General features: G+C 35.9%; 1 protein-coding gene across 5 annotated transcripts in view; it reads right to left on the reverse strand.

Annotated features, from left to right (window-relative positions):
- ROBO2 (roundabout guidance receptor 2) overlaps positions 1-15,133 on the reverse strand; it is a 630,168-nt gene that overhangs the window by 222,990 nt on the left and 392,045 nt on the right. The gene's annotated exons all lie outside the window — the stretch shown is intronic.

Genomic DNA, 15,133 nt, shown 5'->3' on the forward strand with positions numbered 1-15,133 from the left:
TGTGCTATCACTCCAGTCCATATATATATACATATATATATACATATATATGTGTGTGTGTGTGTGTGTGAGTGTGTGTGTTTGTGTGTATAATGAGGGATACAATAAGCAAGAGTTTATCTTCAACAAATATTCCTTACACACACAGCCTTAAGTAGCTTGAAACTGTAAGGATTTTCCTTGACCTCTTAGAATCTCTCTAGGAAAATATTAATAAACAGCAAACACCTGAAAGTATGAAACACCTGAGTCCTCCTTATAATATTCTCTGCCAAAATATATCAACTACTGAAATCTAATTTTGGAAGCAATTGATTAGATCTCAATTCTAAAATAAAGATACTGTTTATTATTTCAAAGGTGTTCTGGCGATGATGTCCTGGCAGATTATTTGCAAATGCCAAAGACTTCTTTCCAAGTAAGGTGTGAGTTTACTTTCTTCCTAAAATGTGCATGTTTTAGGAGAGATAATACAGAGCTTAAGATATCTGCCTTGCATGTTATCAATTCCAGTTATATCCTGAGCACTGCATATGGTTTACAGAGCACTTCCAGAAGTGGCCACTGAGCATAGACAGGTGTTGCTCCTGAGAAATGCTAGGTGTGCGCCCCAAACCTGCCTCCCCATCAATAATCCGTATGCTTTGCCTTGTACACTATGTGTCTCTTTAGGCGCGACATTTAGGCAGACTCTATGGGTTTATATGACAGAATATGACTAAAGTCTACCAATTAAGAATTAATTGCACTTATAAAATCTAAATTTTAACATTCTTTTTCTTATTTTACATCGTCAAAATTTAACAGCTGTCAACAATCTAATAATACTAAAGAAGAATCTCGTCATTATTAAGCAGCAGAAAAAAAGCACACGTGTTAAATCTACCAACACATGGCAATCAGAATACTATGTTTCTGAGTACAGCAAGCTTCCCCTGAAATATTTATTGGGCCTTCTTCCTGTGTATACAAAATCCGGTATTTATAGATGATCTACAAATATTGCTAAGTAACTTAATAGTCTTGACTGTTGTTATCAAACATTTCTAGGCAGAGTGTCAATTTAAATTTTAACAAACAGAAAAAGGCTATAAGCAGGCATTTCTTTATCAAAGACTGATCTGACTTTTCTTTCAGAAAACTTCTGGCTCTTTAGGTAATTAGATGGCAGCTGATTGGCTTGTTTACACTTTCTCATTTGCACAAACCATTTTGCTTTGTTTATTGCATTCTGTCACAGTGAAAGTGATTTTGGGATTTAAAATAGATTCATTCTGCTCAAACAGATGTCAAAGATGAGGTACATTGGTTTTAACAACTTTTTAGAGGCCATGAGAGGAATATCTTTTCGCTTGTAAAAAAATATCATGAACATCCAAAAAACTGTTTTCTATTTTTCTTCATTGCTGTAATTCATTAAATTTAGTCAAATTTATTGAGCAACATCTTTGTGTATCAGTTCAGAGAATCAACTTGCATCTTTAAAATACTTACTAATGTATTTTAGAAATAAAAGTACTCACAGTGTAAGTAAAAATATGTATTACTTTTTATATACCTTAATTATTTTAACAGAAAAAGACTGATTCAGGGTACTTGTATTCAGCACAGTGAATAAATTTGTACACATGCTTATTTTTATTGCATTATTCTGGTTTACAATTAGAAATCCATGTTTTCTTAAGAGTTAAATCAAGCCACAGTTAGGACAGTAGTATAGTAATCTAATAACCTTTAGAATAGTGGATACAATTTACATAACATATTGCAAAATATTATCCTATGATATGGAGGAAACAAAGAGTAACACTGTAATCTTTTTTCGTTGTTGGTATGCTTGTGATGTCTGTAATTCTGTCTTAGTAATTCTTTGACAATTAGAATGTGCTGAAAAGTATTTAGTGACCTGAAGTATGATGCTATTAACATCAGGGAGAGAGACAGAAAAAAATCAATACAAATTTTGCTCACAATTAGCAAATAATTCAATGATTTTTTTCTGCTGGTTCTCTAGGGAGAAGGGTTATAGAATGCTGGGATTCAAGGGAAGATACTCTGGATTTATTTCTACAGAAAAGCTTATCTCAGAAACCTGATGAATAAAGGCATAAGTCTAAATGAGTCAATGCCTGAGGGTAATTGGAGTTACAGACCCAATTACTGCATGTCATCCTTGGTAATTATTTCATGCATGTAGTATATTAGATATAGTACCAGTATTCGTATCATTTTTATTTGAAAGAAAGAAAGTCTTGCTATTTTAAAATTTGAAGAAACATATTTTGTGTTATGTTCTTCACTATTCTAGTAAAATTAAACAAAATTGGAACTTAATAGCTGATTCTTTTCCTTAGAGACACTTCATAGAAATGCAATCTTTCATAACCAGAAGTTAATATTATGTAGGTATTTCTAATGAAGTTATTTTACTTACAAGGAGGGAAAACGTTGGAAGTCCCAAACCTTCATTTATAAAATGATTTACTTTTCCAAACGCATGTTTTCTTTACTTTTTATGATTTGGGCTCAAAAGTCACTAAAAGAATAATTGTACTGGAGAGATAGCAGAGAGTTTAGGGAGTACACCGCCAGTCTAGATAACTTGATCCTTAGCACAGCCCTGAACACTGCTGTAAGTACTCCCTGAGCAAAGAACCAGGAGTAAGCCATGAACACTGTCAAGTACAGCTCAAAGGCTCCCTTCTAGCTCCAAAAAATCAAACATGATCTTAGTGTATGAATATTGAAGAATAAGAGTACAAAAACAGTACAGAGTCGTTGGGACTGGAGGGTTTTTAAAAGGCAGTTGACATGCTCATTTTTTTAAAAAAGCTTTTGTTAGTTTGGCTTGTAGTCACTTGACTCATAACAATTATTGATTGCCTTTTTTAAAACCAATTGCTTGTGATCCTAAAATTGTCTTCTTTAGGGAACATATTTATTCTTTACATTAAATATAACTTTAGAAGTGAGTTTTCCTACTAATAGCACAAAATGGTTAATGACGCTTGGTTATAAGGTACCCATTTTTATTGTTCCGATGTCAATTATTCTCCTAACTGAATCATTTGTGTGTTTGAAATAGTCTCATCTAAGATTGGAGCAAAATGGATCAGTGATAGAGCAGAAGATGTCACCGATCTGGTGCAGACTATCATCTACTTATTGATAGATTTTTATTTGCCAAAAAATTGGGTGATATGTCATCTTAAGAATGAGAACAGCAAACCAGCACAGGTTTTGGAACTGAAAAGTCACTGCATTGCAAACATGTGCCCCATTCTGATTCAGTGGCACCAATTAGGAAGGATGTATCTTGACACTGCAAGCAGAGATGACAATTCTGCTGACAACTACTAACCAGCAATCCTACCTAATCACATAGAAGTCAGGCACTTCCGCTCCACAGTCCATAGCTTAAACAAAGGGCTTTCGAAATTCCCAGAGCCTGAGAGGAACAGATGTGCTTTTTTCAATAATTGTCACCCTTTTCCTAGCTAGGACTTTGTATTTGATTTACTTGGAGATTTCACTGTAAAGGCAGCATTTGTTCTTTGGCAGATGCTGCTAAGTTAAGGATTTCCATGAATATATGAACCTCTTTTTTCCTTTTTAAAAAGGAAATAAAGCTCTTAGAAAAGCAAAAAATGTTTGCTTCAATTAATGGAGCAAGTATAATTTCTTGTCAGACCAATACACACCAATAGACAAAAACTGGCATAAGGTGACATTGAGCAGAGTTAGAGGATGTTTATGTGGAGTCTATGTTAATGTAGATAGAAGTTCTTTAAAATATGAAAGTCTTATAGATGGATATCCACCTAATCAGAGTAAATGCATAATTGGATACTCAGAATTACCAACCACCATAAAAAGTTTATATTCTCTGAAAACCTCATCCTCTGAATTAATTAGTTTAGTCTTTCTAATAATATATATAAAGACATGACCTAAACAAATTAATGCAAATACATGTGTAGGAAGAAAGGCATTAATATTAAAATTGTACACAGACATATTCTTGAATTTACTATATGTGAATTTTAGATGGAAATGTTGAATAAATAGAAGATCTAAAATCAAAGACGAAAGCATGGGCAATAAATGAAAAACTGAAGATGTAGTTAGAATAGAAAAAGAAGTGAGAATGATTAAAGACATTATATCTGCTACATAGGACAGTTCTACTTAACACTGTTACAACACTTACAACACTTTTTATGCCTTGCACGCCAGATTTCTGCTTTTTAGACTTTTTCACTGGTTGGAAAAAATTCAAATTACAATGTTATGGTCTGGAGAGTTTGCCTTGTATGTGGCTGACTCTGATTCAATCTCTGGCAAAACCATAATTCCCTGAGTATCATTAGAAGTGATCCCTGAGCACAGAGCCAGTAGTAGCCTCTGAGATACCTGATGTGAATCTCACCCCCACCCCACGCCCACAGTTTATAGTACCATCCACCTCTTACATTATAGGTTGGTCCTACATTATGGACAGTCTCTAATTTTGAATGCAAATAGCACGCAAGTTGTGACTGTTCATTTTATGTTATTCTATATTTTAACTAATATGCTGTGACTTCATTTTATATTATTCTATATTTTAACTAATACTTAGAAAGCAATTCTAAAATGACAAAAAAAAAGAAAATAGAAGAAAAGGATAGCACAGCTGTAGGGCGTTCGCTTTGCACGTGGCTGACCCAGGTTCGATTCCTCCGTCCCTCTCAGAGAGCACGGCAAGCTACCAAGAGTATCTCACCGGCACATCAGAGCCTGGCAAGCTACCTGTGGTATATTCAATATGCCAAAAACAGTAATAATGAGTCTCAAAATGGAGACATTACTGGTGCCCACTCGAGCAAATTGATGAGCAATGGGATGACTGTGATAACAGTGATAGTGATACAGAAGAGAAGAAAATAAAGACAAAGCAAAGAAAGGAAAACAGGGGAGGGGACCAAAAGGGAGGGAGGGAGAGATGAGGTGAGGCGAGGCAAGGTAAAGACTAGAAAATGTCTTCTGGGTCAGCATATAGTACAGAGGTTAGATGGTATGGGCCCAACTCTAGTTTGATTTCCTGTGCCACAAGTCTCCCTAAAAACTATCAGGAATGACCCCCAAGCACAGATCCAGGATTAGTCCCTGAACTCCAGGAGGCATCACTCATAACATTACAACCAAAACCAAACTAAACAACCCTCAAATTCAAAATGTTTTAGAGCTTTCCCTCTCTATAAATGTAGGGTTGATGAACACCAGCAAAAGTGGCCACTCTAAATGTGTGTTATCTTTGATTTGCAGAGCAGAATAGCTTAAATAATTATCCTTCTAGTATATTTAAGCTTAGTCAAGTCAAATTGATTTTTTTAATTTAGAAACTAGCAATTTTCTACAAAAGGCAAAAAGTCACTTTGAAAACTTAAATGAAAGGCATTCACTTTGTAACTCTTACTTGGGGTGGTCATTTATTTTTAGCTTGATCCCAGAGGCCTCATTCATACAGAGATCCTTTGGAATCTGATTGCTTACAAAGTTCAATTTTTATAGGATTTTTTTCTTACTTAAATTCAATCATGAATATATTATTTTTCTCGGGATCTCCTATTTTTACTTCTTTTAAGATGCTTTTAAGTACCTTTTTACAACAATATCAAATTTAAAAACTAATATGTTAACACAGAAATTGTTATATTGGATTTTGGGTGTCAGCACAGGAGGTAATGCATTTGTCTTGAATGTAACCACTAAGTCAACCCTGTTAAATCCTCAGCACCATGTATGATCTCCAGCACACACTCAGCGTTCACTCATGGACACAGAGCCAGGAATAGCCTCTGAGAAGCACTGAATATAGCCCAGTTCCCCCTAACCTCGAAAAAAAGAAATTGTCATTATACTATCGATGTATGTGTGTAGATATATATGCATGTATATACATACCTGTCATTCCTTTTAAGAATGTAAAATTTTATCCATAGGAGATCTCAAACATGTTTTCTGGTCTAAATAAAAACATACAATGCACAACTGAAGATGAAGAAAAAAGAACTATTCTACTATAAAGCAGTGGGAAAATTCTTCCAAAATGAAAGAAGAAAATGAATGCTATTCTACTCAATAGTCTCTCACATGTATTCTCTCCCTTAAACACTCGGCTTCTGGAGTCAGGATGAAATATGCACCAGAAAAATTGCACTGATTTTGGAGTAGGTAAAGATTTAGAACAAGAAAAAAGAATAAAGAGAATAGTGAAACAAGGAAATGAAAAATGTAGACTTGGGAATCTCAAGGTGACAGGGTTCTTTTCGAATTCTTCCCCTATGTGCAGATATTTCTAGAAAGGGGTCTCCTAGAACCAGGTCATTTAATCTTGAAATGATAGAAGAACCTGGTAGGAACTGATCAATATTTAATACTACAGGCACATTTTATTTCTACGTAAAAATTAATAGAGACAAATAAAATTGGGACTTTCATAATCATAATGAAATTAAGGAAACTTTTAAGGCATTTTATCCAAAGAGACTAGTGTTTATTGTAAACAGAGAATGTCCCTTCTATTGTTCATACTGCTTCTTAAAGAATCATAAGAAAAGCTTCCATTTATACTGTCATGCCTCATGTATAGTGGCTTAGATACTTAATAGATATACATTAAAATTATTAAAACCATATGCCATATGCACAACTTACAATGTAAAATGGTTACATTTATTTGAAAAACAGCCAACAGACATTGCTGCCAACTTAACATTTATTTAGTTCAAAGACATCCACATCATCAATGGATTTTGCCATTCAACACAAACAAAGATGTAAAATGGCATATGAAAATAATTACAGGACAAACTTCTGGATTCAATAACTATATTTTAAATGATATGAAAAAATAAGGTTTGAAGGGGCTGGAGATATAGTATAGTGAGGAAGGCACTAGCTTTGCACATGACTGAGCCAAGTTCCATACTTGCACTGCGTGTGGTCCCAAGTCCTTCTTGAGCACAGCAGGATGTGGCCAAAACTCCCTCCAATGAGAAATTAAGCTTTTTTATAAACCAAAATATGTTTTTAAAAGTATACTGTAGAAGTGGACTGGAGAGATAGCACAGTGGGTAGGGCATCTGCCTTGCATGAGGCCGACCCAGGTTTGATTTCTCCATCCCTCTTGGAGAGCCCGGCAAGCTACCGATAGTATCCTGCCCACACCAGAGAAACTAGCAAGCTACCGTGGTGTTTGGATATGCCAAAAAAAGTAACAACAAGTCTCACAATGGAGACGTTACTGGTGCTTGCTGGAGCAAATTGATGAACAATGGGATGACAGTGCTACAGTGCTACTTTATAAGTATAACATAAGATATAAAAATAAATGAAATGAAGATCATTGTGATTGCTCAATGGGCTAGAGAATGCTTTGTATGTAGGGGGCCCAGTTTCTATCCTTGGCAATGGACAGTTCCCTAAACATCTCTAGGAGTATTTCACAAGGAGCTTGGGGCATTCTCAAAGTACCACATGGTGTGACCAAAATATCACCAATAAAAATCAAAACAGAAATAAAAATGGTATTAGTAGACAACTTACTAAACTACAGTTCATCATAATATAAACACATTGGGGCTGGAGCAACACTAAAGCAGGTAGGGCATTTGCATGTGGTCAACCAGGGTTTGATTCCCAGCATTCCACAGAGTCCCCTGGGCACTACCAGGAGTAATTCCTGAGTTCATGAGTTAGAAATGTGTATCATTGGGTGTGATCCAAAAGGAAATATATACATATTCATGTATGTATGTATGTTTATGTATATATAAACATATTGTGACAATATAAATACATTGTGATCTAACAGAAACCTAAAATCACATTTTAACTCTTTATATTATTTGCCTTTCACTGTTTGTTAGTCTATATAAGAAAAGTAGCATTTTTAAATAATATACTGATATAAATGGAAATAAAAATTCCATTTCCATTTGCATATATATTTTGCGTGACATCTTATAGCCTAGTTTCCCTTTGGGAGAATTTGGCAAGCTACTGAGAGCTTCCTGCCCACATGGGAGAGCCTGGAAAGCTTCTCGTGGTGTATTCATATGCCAAATACAGTAACAATGATGGGTCTCATTCTCCTGATCCTGAAAGAACCTTTAGTAGAGCATGGTTGGGAAAGACAAGTAAAGAGAGGCTGCTAAAATCTCAGGGCTAGGACAAATGGAGACGTTAATGGGCCTGCTAGAGCAAATCAATGATCAACGGGATGCTAGTGAGATAGTGTTATATTTTTGCCACATCATTCATTGAATAAACATTCTCTGGCTCCTGGCTGAATCAGTATCAGCATAAGGGGTTTTTAACTTCACTAAGACTTATTTAGAGTATATCAAAACATGACATTATACACTTGAAATATTTAACAATTTTGCCAATCATACCTCAATGAAGATGGAGTAAAGAGACATTTAGGGAACAAAATATGATATGAATGAGGACATCGAGAAGTGTTAACATACTTTTGTCTTAGACTTGTGAAATATTTACTGAAAAATGCTTGCCTGGAAAAGATCAGAGCAGGAATAAAGGAAAGAAAGCACGTAGACAATAAAAGAGGGTGCAGAGAAAATAAGATGCTGAAATGGAATTTTCAAAACTGATTAGTATCCTTGCTTAGAAGGCTGTCTTGTACTTCTAAAGGAGGACAGTGAAAATACAGGCTTCTCTGGATTAACATTAGCACAAAGACCACATAATACTTCATGTGGATTTTTTTTTTTATTATTCTTCCCTGATCAGAGTGTGGCAGAGGACATGAGGACAGTAAGCTGAACATCACCTTTTACAAAGGCAAACTGGACATCAAAATCGTTAATTTACATAATAAAAGGCCATAAGGTTCAGTTGGTTTATAAAATACAGATGTAGCACAATGGAAAAAAAATATTTTATCACCCAATTTTGCAAATGACACTGTCTTGATATTTTAACATATTTCCTTCAACATCATATTCAAATTCTGAACAAAGCAGATAAAGCATATCACTCTTTCGATAACATGATAGTCTAGATTCTGGAAATGTTAAGATGCTAATTGCTTCTAAATGACTTACATGACATAGATCATTTTTTCTATTAAATTAATGGATAATGGCAAATAGACGGTTTCTATTCTATTTAATTAACATTAAGAAAATTAGTCACCAGAGCTGGTGGTAATTGTAAGAAATTAAAAGATAGGTAATGTTTCTTGCATTTTGCATCTTGTTCTCCTAAATCATAATGATTCTAATTTTTTCTTTTTCAGGGATTAGTAAGACTGCTTTTCTCTCAAATGACTTGTACGATATAGAACACTATAAATGTGGTATTTGTATATGTTCAGCTACTTCAAAAACTTACTCAAATTTTTCTTTAAAAGTCAGTTGGGAACTGCTATTGAAGGTCATAGCAGGGGAGTACAGTTACTGCTACATACTCCACTCACGAAGGGTCTGTGTCTATTCGGTGAAGGCTGTCCTCTAGGGGAGGGACACACATGAAGCAGTGAGGGAGCAAGGAGACACCATCCTGGACAACCAGATCATTGGTGATGATTACTCGGGTGCTAGATGTTGCAGCAAGTACGCCCTTACATTCTTCTAGAAAAAAAAATTGTGAGGTTTATTTGGTTTCTCTATGTTACTTTGTCATCTAATCTGGGGTGTTCCTAGTGCAATGTCAGTACTGTCAAATTTGGAAGTGTGAAGGCTCCACTAGTGACAAATAGCTAGTGGGATTAGAAAATTCTCCAAGACTTAACACTGTGGTGAGAAATAACAATTTTCACAAATTTTCTTTCACTGAAGTATTTTTGATAATTCCTCTACCTATTTGGTTATACCATGAATATAAAACAAAATATTGTGTGCTGCTAAGGGGCCTTTGTGGTGCGATTGTTTGGAAAATAGGGACCATGATGGCGGGAGGATGAGGTGGTGAGATGGTGTTTAAACATCAAAAGCTCATAACAGCTGTACCATGAACAACATTGTAAACTATGTTGATGCTTAACTAAAGAAAAAAATAAGACAATTGTGTTATTTGGTTCGCTATGACAGTCGTACAGTAAAATATGTTTCCAAAAAAGCTATCTCTCTTCTTTTATACATAAAATCATGGCATTTATGTGTACTTACATTGTCTTCCCTTCACTCTACACTTTTTTTTTTTTCAGATACACACTTTCAGCCAAAATAGTTTCAAGTGTTCTTGTAAAGGTAAGTTTGCTCTCCAATGCATATATCTTGCAGGAGATTCAATATCTGACAATACTTAGTATCAAGTTTAAAGCAGTCACTAATTAGTCCAGGTGCAAAAGAATTTGGATAATTGCTCATCCTGCTTGACTGCTCATCATGGTACACACTCATCCTCTTAGAGACAGCTTTACATAGACATGCGTGTGAATGCACATGCACCTGCACATGCACTCACACACAGAGACACACACACACACACATATTAAGCAGCATATTCTAGAATCTCCTAACTATATGGATGGACTAACTATAACTATGTAAAAAACATCCAGCGTGCGGGGCTGGAGCAATAACACAGCAGGTAGGGCATTTGCCTTGCACGCCTTCGACCCGGTTTCGATTCCCAGCATCCCATATGGTCCCCTGAGCACCGCCAGGGGTAATTCCTGAGTGCAGAGCCAGGAGTAACCCCTGTGCATTGCCAGGTGTGACCCAAAAGCAAAAAAAAAAAAAAAATCTAGCGGGGGAGGGTGACCAGGAAGAGCCCCAGTGGCTCACTCCTGGGCTTCAGGGGGTTGGTCCCGGGATGCTAGCCCAGCCAGGGTGGCCCAGGCCATGGGGCAGACAAAGGTGGAAATGAAGGCCAAGCCACTTGATTGAATCAGCTGCCCTTCTTTCCGTTCTCTCCACGCGCCTGTTCCAGTCTCTCTGAGCTCCCCATTTCTCCTCTCTCCTTTTTCTCCCCCAGCATGCTCCTCACTCCACCATTCCTGCTCTCTGGAATCTCTTCTCTCTGGATTCTGCTTCTCTTCAACTAGTCTTTCCTCCTACTTGTCTCTCTCCACCTTGCCCTCTAGGCTACACCCATTATGATAGCAAAATCAACATAAGAAAGCCCTTCTTGAGGCCCCACCAGGCTCACAGGAACACCACCTAGAGGTATCCCAAAACCCTTCCTGACCGCCTGCAGGCAAAATACCTCCTAAGGTGTTTTTCTCCTTTCCTCAGTCCAAAAACTCCATCAACATCTCAATACTAGTTATTTTTGTATGGACACAGTAAGAGATACATTGAGGCTTGAAGGGCAGCTCTCTTGGGAACATCTTGCCACAGACTCAGACTACAGTGCTCAGGCCGATTAATCATTCCTAACCCTAGTAGGGTCCAAATCTAGTTATTACTTTTTGAATCATGATAGCATCTGTCCATGACCAAGCTCTTAACTTATGCTAAGCATTAGGTGCTTTGGCCAGGCCCATCTCGATGCCATGGTTGCACATAACTCACCACTTGCCCTGGGTCCGTCGTGTCCCTTGTTGGGGTCCTGCTTTTGGGGGTTCTAGGAAGTAAGGACAGCTGAGGCTTAGATGGAGAGAGAACAAATGCCCAGGAGGAAAATATCATGTAGAGTCAAATGAATTCCAGGTTACAAAAGCATAGCATTTGCTACAGTCTTCCTGTGCCCATATAAAAGGACTTGGCTCTGAATAAACTATGCAAAGGACTCAAGGAGAAGAGAAAAACATTATTTACAAGTCAACAGCACTCAAAGAAAGAAGTTACAAATAAATACAGAGGAATGAAGCACTGTGATGGAAGTAACCCAATAAACCTAAACTACCTGAGCCTATGTTATCCTACAAAGGATGAAGAGCTCTACCTAAAAAAACATTTGTTGAGGAAGCAGTCTGTTTTTCTATTTACAACTCCAGGATTTATTATTTATATTCTCTTTTTTGTTGTTGTTAATTTGAGACTACACCCAGCAGAGCTCAGGGCTTACTCCTGCTCTGTACTCTGAGAGCACTCCCAGAAGGCTCAGGGCACCGAATGGGATGCTGGGAATTGAACCCATGTCAGCCATGTGCAAGGCAAGAACACTCCCTACTGTATTATTGCCCTCCCCACCCCCGGAATCCAGTACTCATATACATAAAAACATTTCTATGTCCTTTTTTACATTATATTAAAAACAAATAAATGATCATGTAAGATTATTCAAGTTTCTAACTTGAGTAATTAAAAAAAAAAGACATTTTCTTATCTAAGTAGCATTGTTAACCAAGGTTTTCACCTTGTTTTGATCATTAAATGCAACAAATACCATAAAAGTTTAAGGGCTACAGAAGGGGAGAATGAACAAACTTTGTTTTCTATCCATCTTTTCTTTCATGCTGCATTAACATTCTCTGATTCTATAATATAGTGATTGATTATAAGCAAAGACAATTTTTTATATATACATGTAGTATACTATAGTATATCAAGTTTTAATGCATAGGGGGATATCTGAGAAGTCAATGAATCATCATCATCCCGTTGATCGTCGAATTTCTCAAGCGGTCTCAGTAACGTCTCCATTCATCCTAGCCCTGAGATTTTAGAAGCCTCTCTTTATTTGTCCTTCCCAACTGTGCCACATTGGAGGCTCTTTCAGGGTCATGGGAATGAGATCCATCATTGTTACTGGTTTTGGCATATGAATACGCCGTGGGGAGTTTGCAAGGCTCTCCCATGTGGGCAGGAAACTCTCGGTAGCTTGCCAGGTTCTCCCAAAGTGAGAACTAAGGTATAAGATGTCGTGCTGCTGCAAAATGGCCACACGCTTCGGGGAGCTTGGTTTCAAGTCAATGAATAATATTTTATATTAACCCTAGGAAATATTTCTTACATTTCTCAAATCATTCATCGGCTCAACATGATATATTTGATTTTTAAAAGTCTGAAACTAAACTCTCAGGGTAATAAAAAAAACAAAATGATATTAATGAAGGAAAGTAGTAGAAATTATATTACAAAACACACATGAACGGCTCTCTAGTCCCAAGCACAGCTGGAGGAGAAAGACTCCAAAGTCACAATATATACAAATGCTCAGAGCAACAAAGAAAATAAATTTAAAGAAGTAAAGCAGTATTTAGAAGTTAAAGGTCTCTAAAAGCAAAGTAGATTATAAACGGCACAAATGGTCCTCTTTGGGAAGCGGCCTGGCCAACTGATATCAAAACACCATGAAAAACACAAGAGATTAATTGCCACTGTATGATCCACATTAAATTCTGTTGTCAGGGTAAAAGAACAAACACCTATTCTAATAAAAACCCAGAGAAGAACAAAAGGAAAATAAGCCCTTTGGTTCTCAAAGGGTCCTATAGGTCAAGGGTAGAATCAAAATCAAGCCTAAAGGAAGTGTCAGAGAAATCCAAACTTGAGGTCATTTGAATATTTTACATGTGTGATAAAAGGAATGAAAATCGGCTTTTAGTGAAAAATAATTCACATGTGAAATAAAAGTAAGAGTGAATGCAGATACTTTATCTGGCAAATTCATTGCTTAGTCATTTTAAATTAAGATGTAAGTCAATTTTTTCAAAGCAACACCTATGATCCTTTCATAAGAGTGCAGTCATTAAATATTTATATGATAAATGCTGTGCAGAGCTAACCTGCTGAATTCTCTTACAAACAAGTATCAGGTTAACTTTAAGATATATTCATTTCATGGTTGCCAATAATTGTGGATACTCCGTTTCCTTCGTGACCTTTGCCCCCTCTGTTTTACTCTTAACTGGTCTATGCTGCATATACATATTGATTTGTAGACAAAGCATTGTCAGATGGAATCAATACATCATTCCTTTGGTATTGAGACCAGCTCTTGCTTAGTTTACTTTCTTTTATTTTTTTAGCAGATCAATAGTGCTAAACTGATGCATTACAAATTGGGGGTACAATTAGTATCTGTCTTCAAGTTAGTTAACAGGGGAATACAGATTTATAGAACTCTGATGGGGAATCTTTTCAAACTCTTAAATATGCTTAAGTTCCAAAATCCCTTCTGAAATATGACTGTTTTGAAAAGAAAACTCATTTATTTAAAATAACAGCCACTTTTCACACTTGATGGCATTTACTGGGTTTTAAAAGATATACTGGATTACTTTTAAAACAACATATGCTTAGAAATAAAATACTCTGCATTGACATGTTAAAAAGGAGTTCTTTAGGAGTCTATAATCTCTGATCTAAGGTAAAATGAAAGTAGATTTTTAGACTACTAGGTTAAGATTCCTTAGATTATCAATTTAAATTGTGTGAGAAAATTACCTTTATTCATTCTATCTTGTATAAAGTATTAAAATGATACGAAGAATTAAATTTTCATGATTTTACAGTTGAATTAATTATTACTTCTTGCCTAATTCATAGATTCTATTGCAGTGCTCCTCTTCGTAGTGACAAAAGGCCATTGAGCCCATTTTCCTTCAATCTCATCAATATATTCATTAACAGGACTTCATCAATCTCACTGCACTAAGAAAATATTAAATCTTCCAAGCATATTAAAATTGATTTCATGATTTGAGGATCAAGTGTTCATTATTAGGCCATTTATTCATTTTATATGTGAGTACATTAAAAATAATAATACACAGAATAAGTGGCCCTAAAATAAAAAGGTGATGTCCAGTGAAGCGATTATCTATGTAAGGGTAATAAGGTACACAATTTATTCAATTTGACCCTTAACACCAAAAATACCATTACATATTGATTTGTTCTTCTTGTACCTAGGATCCAGGAACTGGACTTTATCAACTTTTCATTATACATGGCAACGGACAACCAGAAAAGAACAAACATAACTTAAAACTTCTTTGCAGTATATTATGTTTTGAGGAACTAAAAACTGAGATTTGAAATTGGGTTTCACTAAGTTATGATACATGAAAAAAACAACTCTCTTATAATCATATACCTTATATTTATTAATTCAGTAAATTATTTTTTAAATATTTACATAACCATTGTGGTAGGATATAAAAAACAAAGCCCTATCATAGTACTTGTCGTACTTGCACTGTAGCACTGTAGCACTGTTGTCCCATTGT

Source organism: Sorex araneus, chromosome 2, assembly GCF_027595985.1.
Source record: "Sorex araneus isolate mSorAra2 chromosome 2, mSorAra2.pri, whole genome shotgun sequence".
Lineage (NCBI taxonomy): Eukaryota > Metazoa > Chordata > Mammalia > Eulipotyphla > Soricidae > Sorex > Sorex araneus.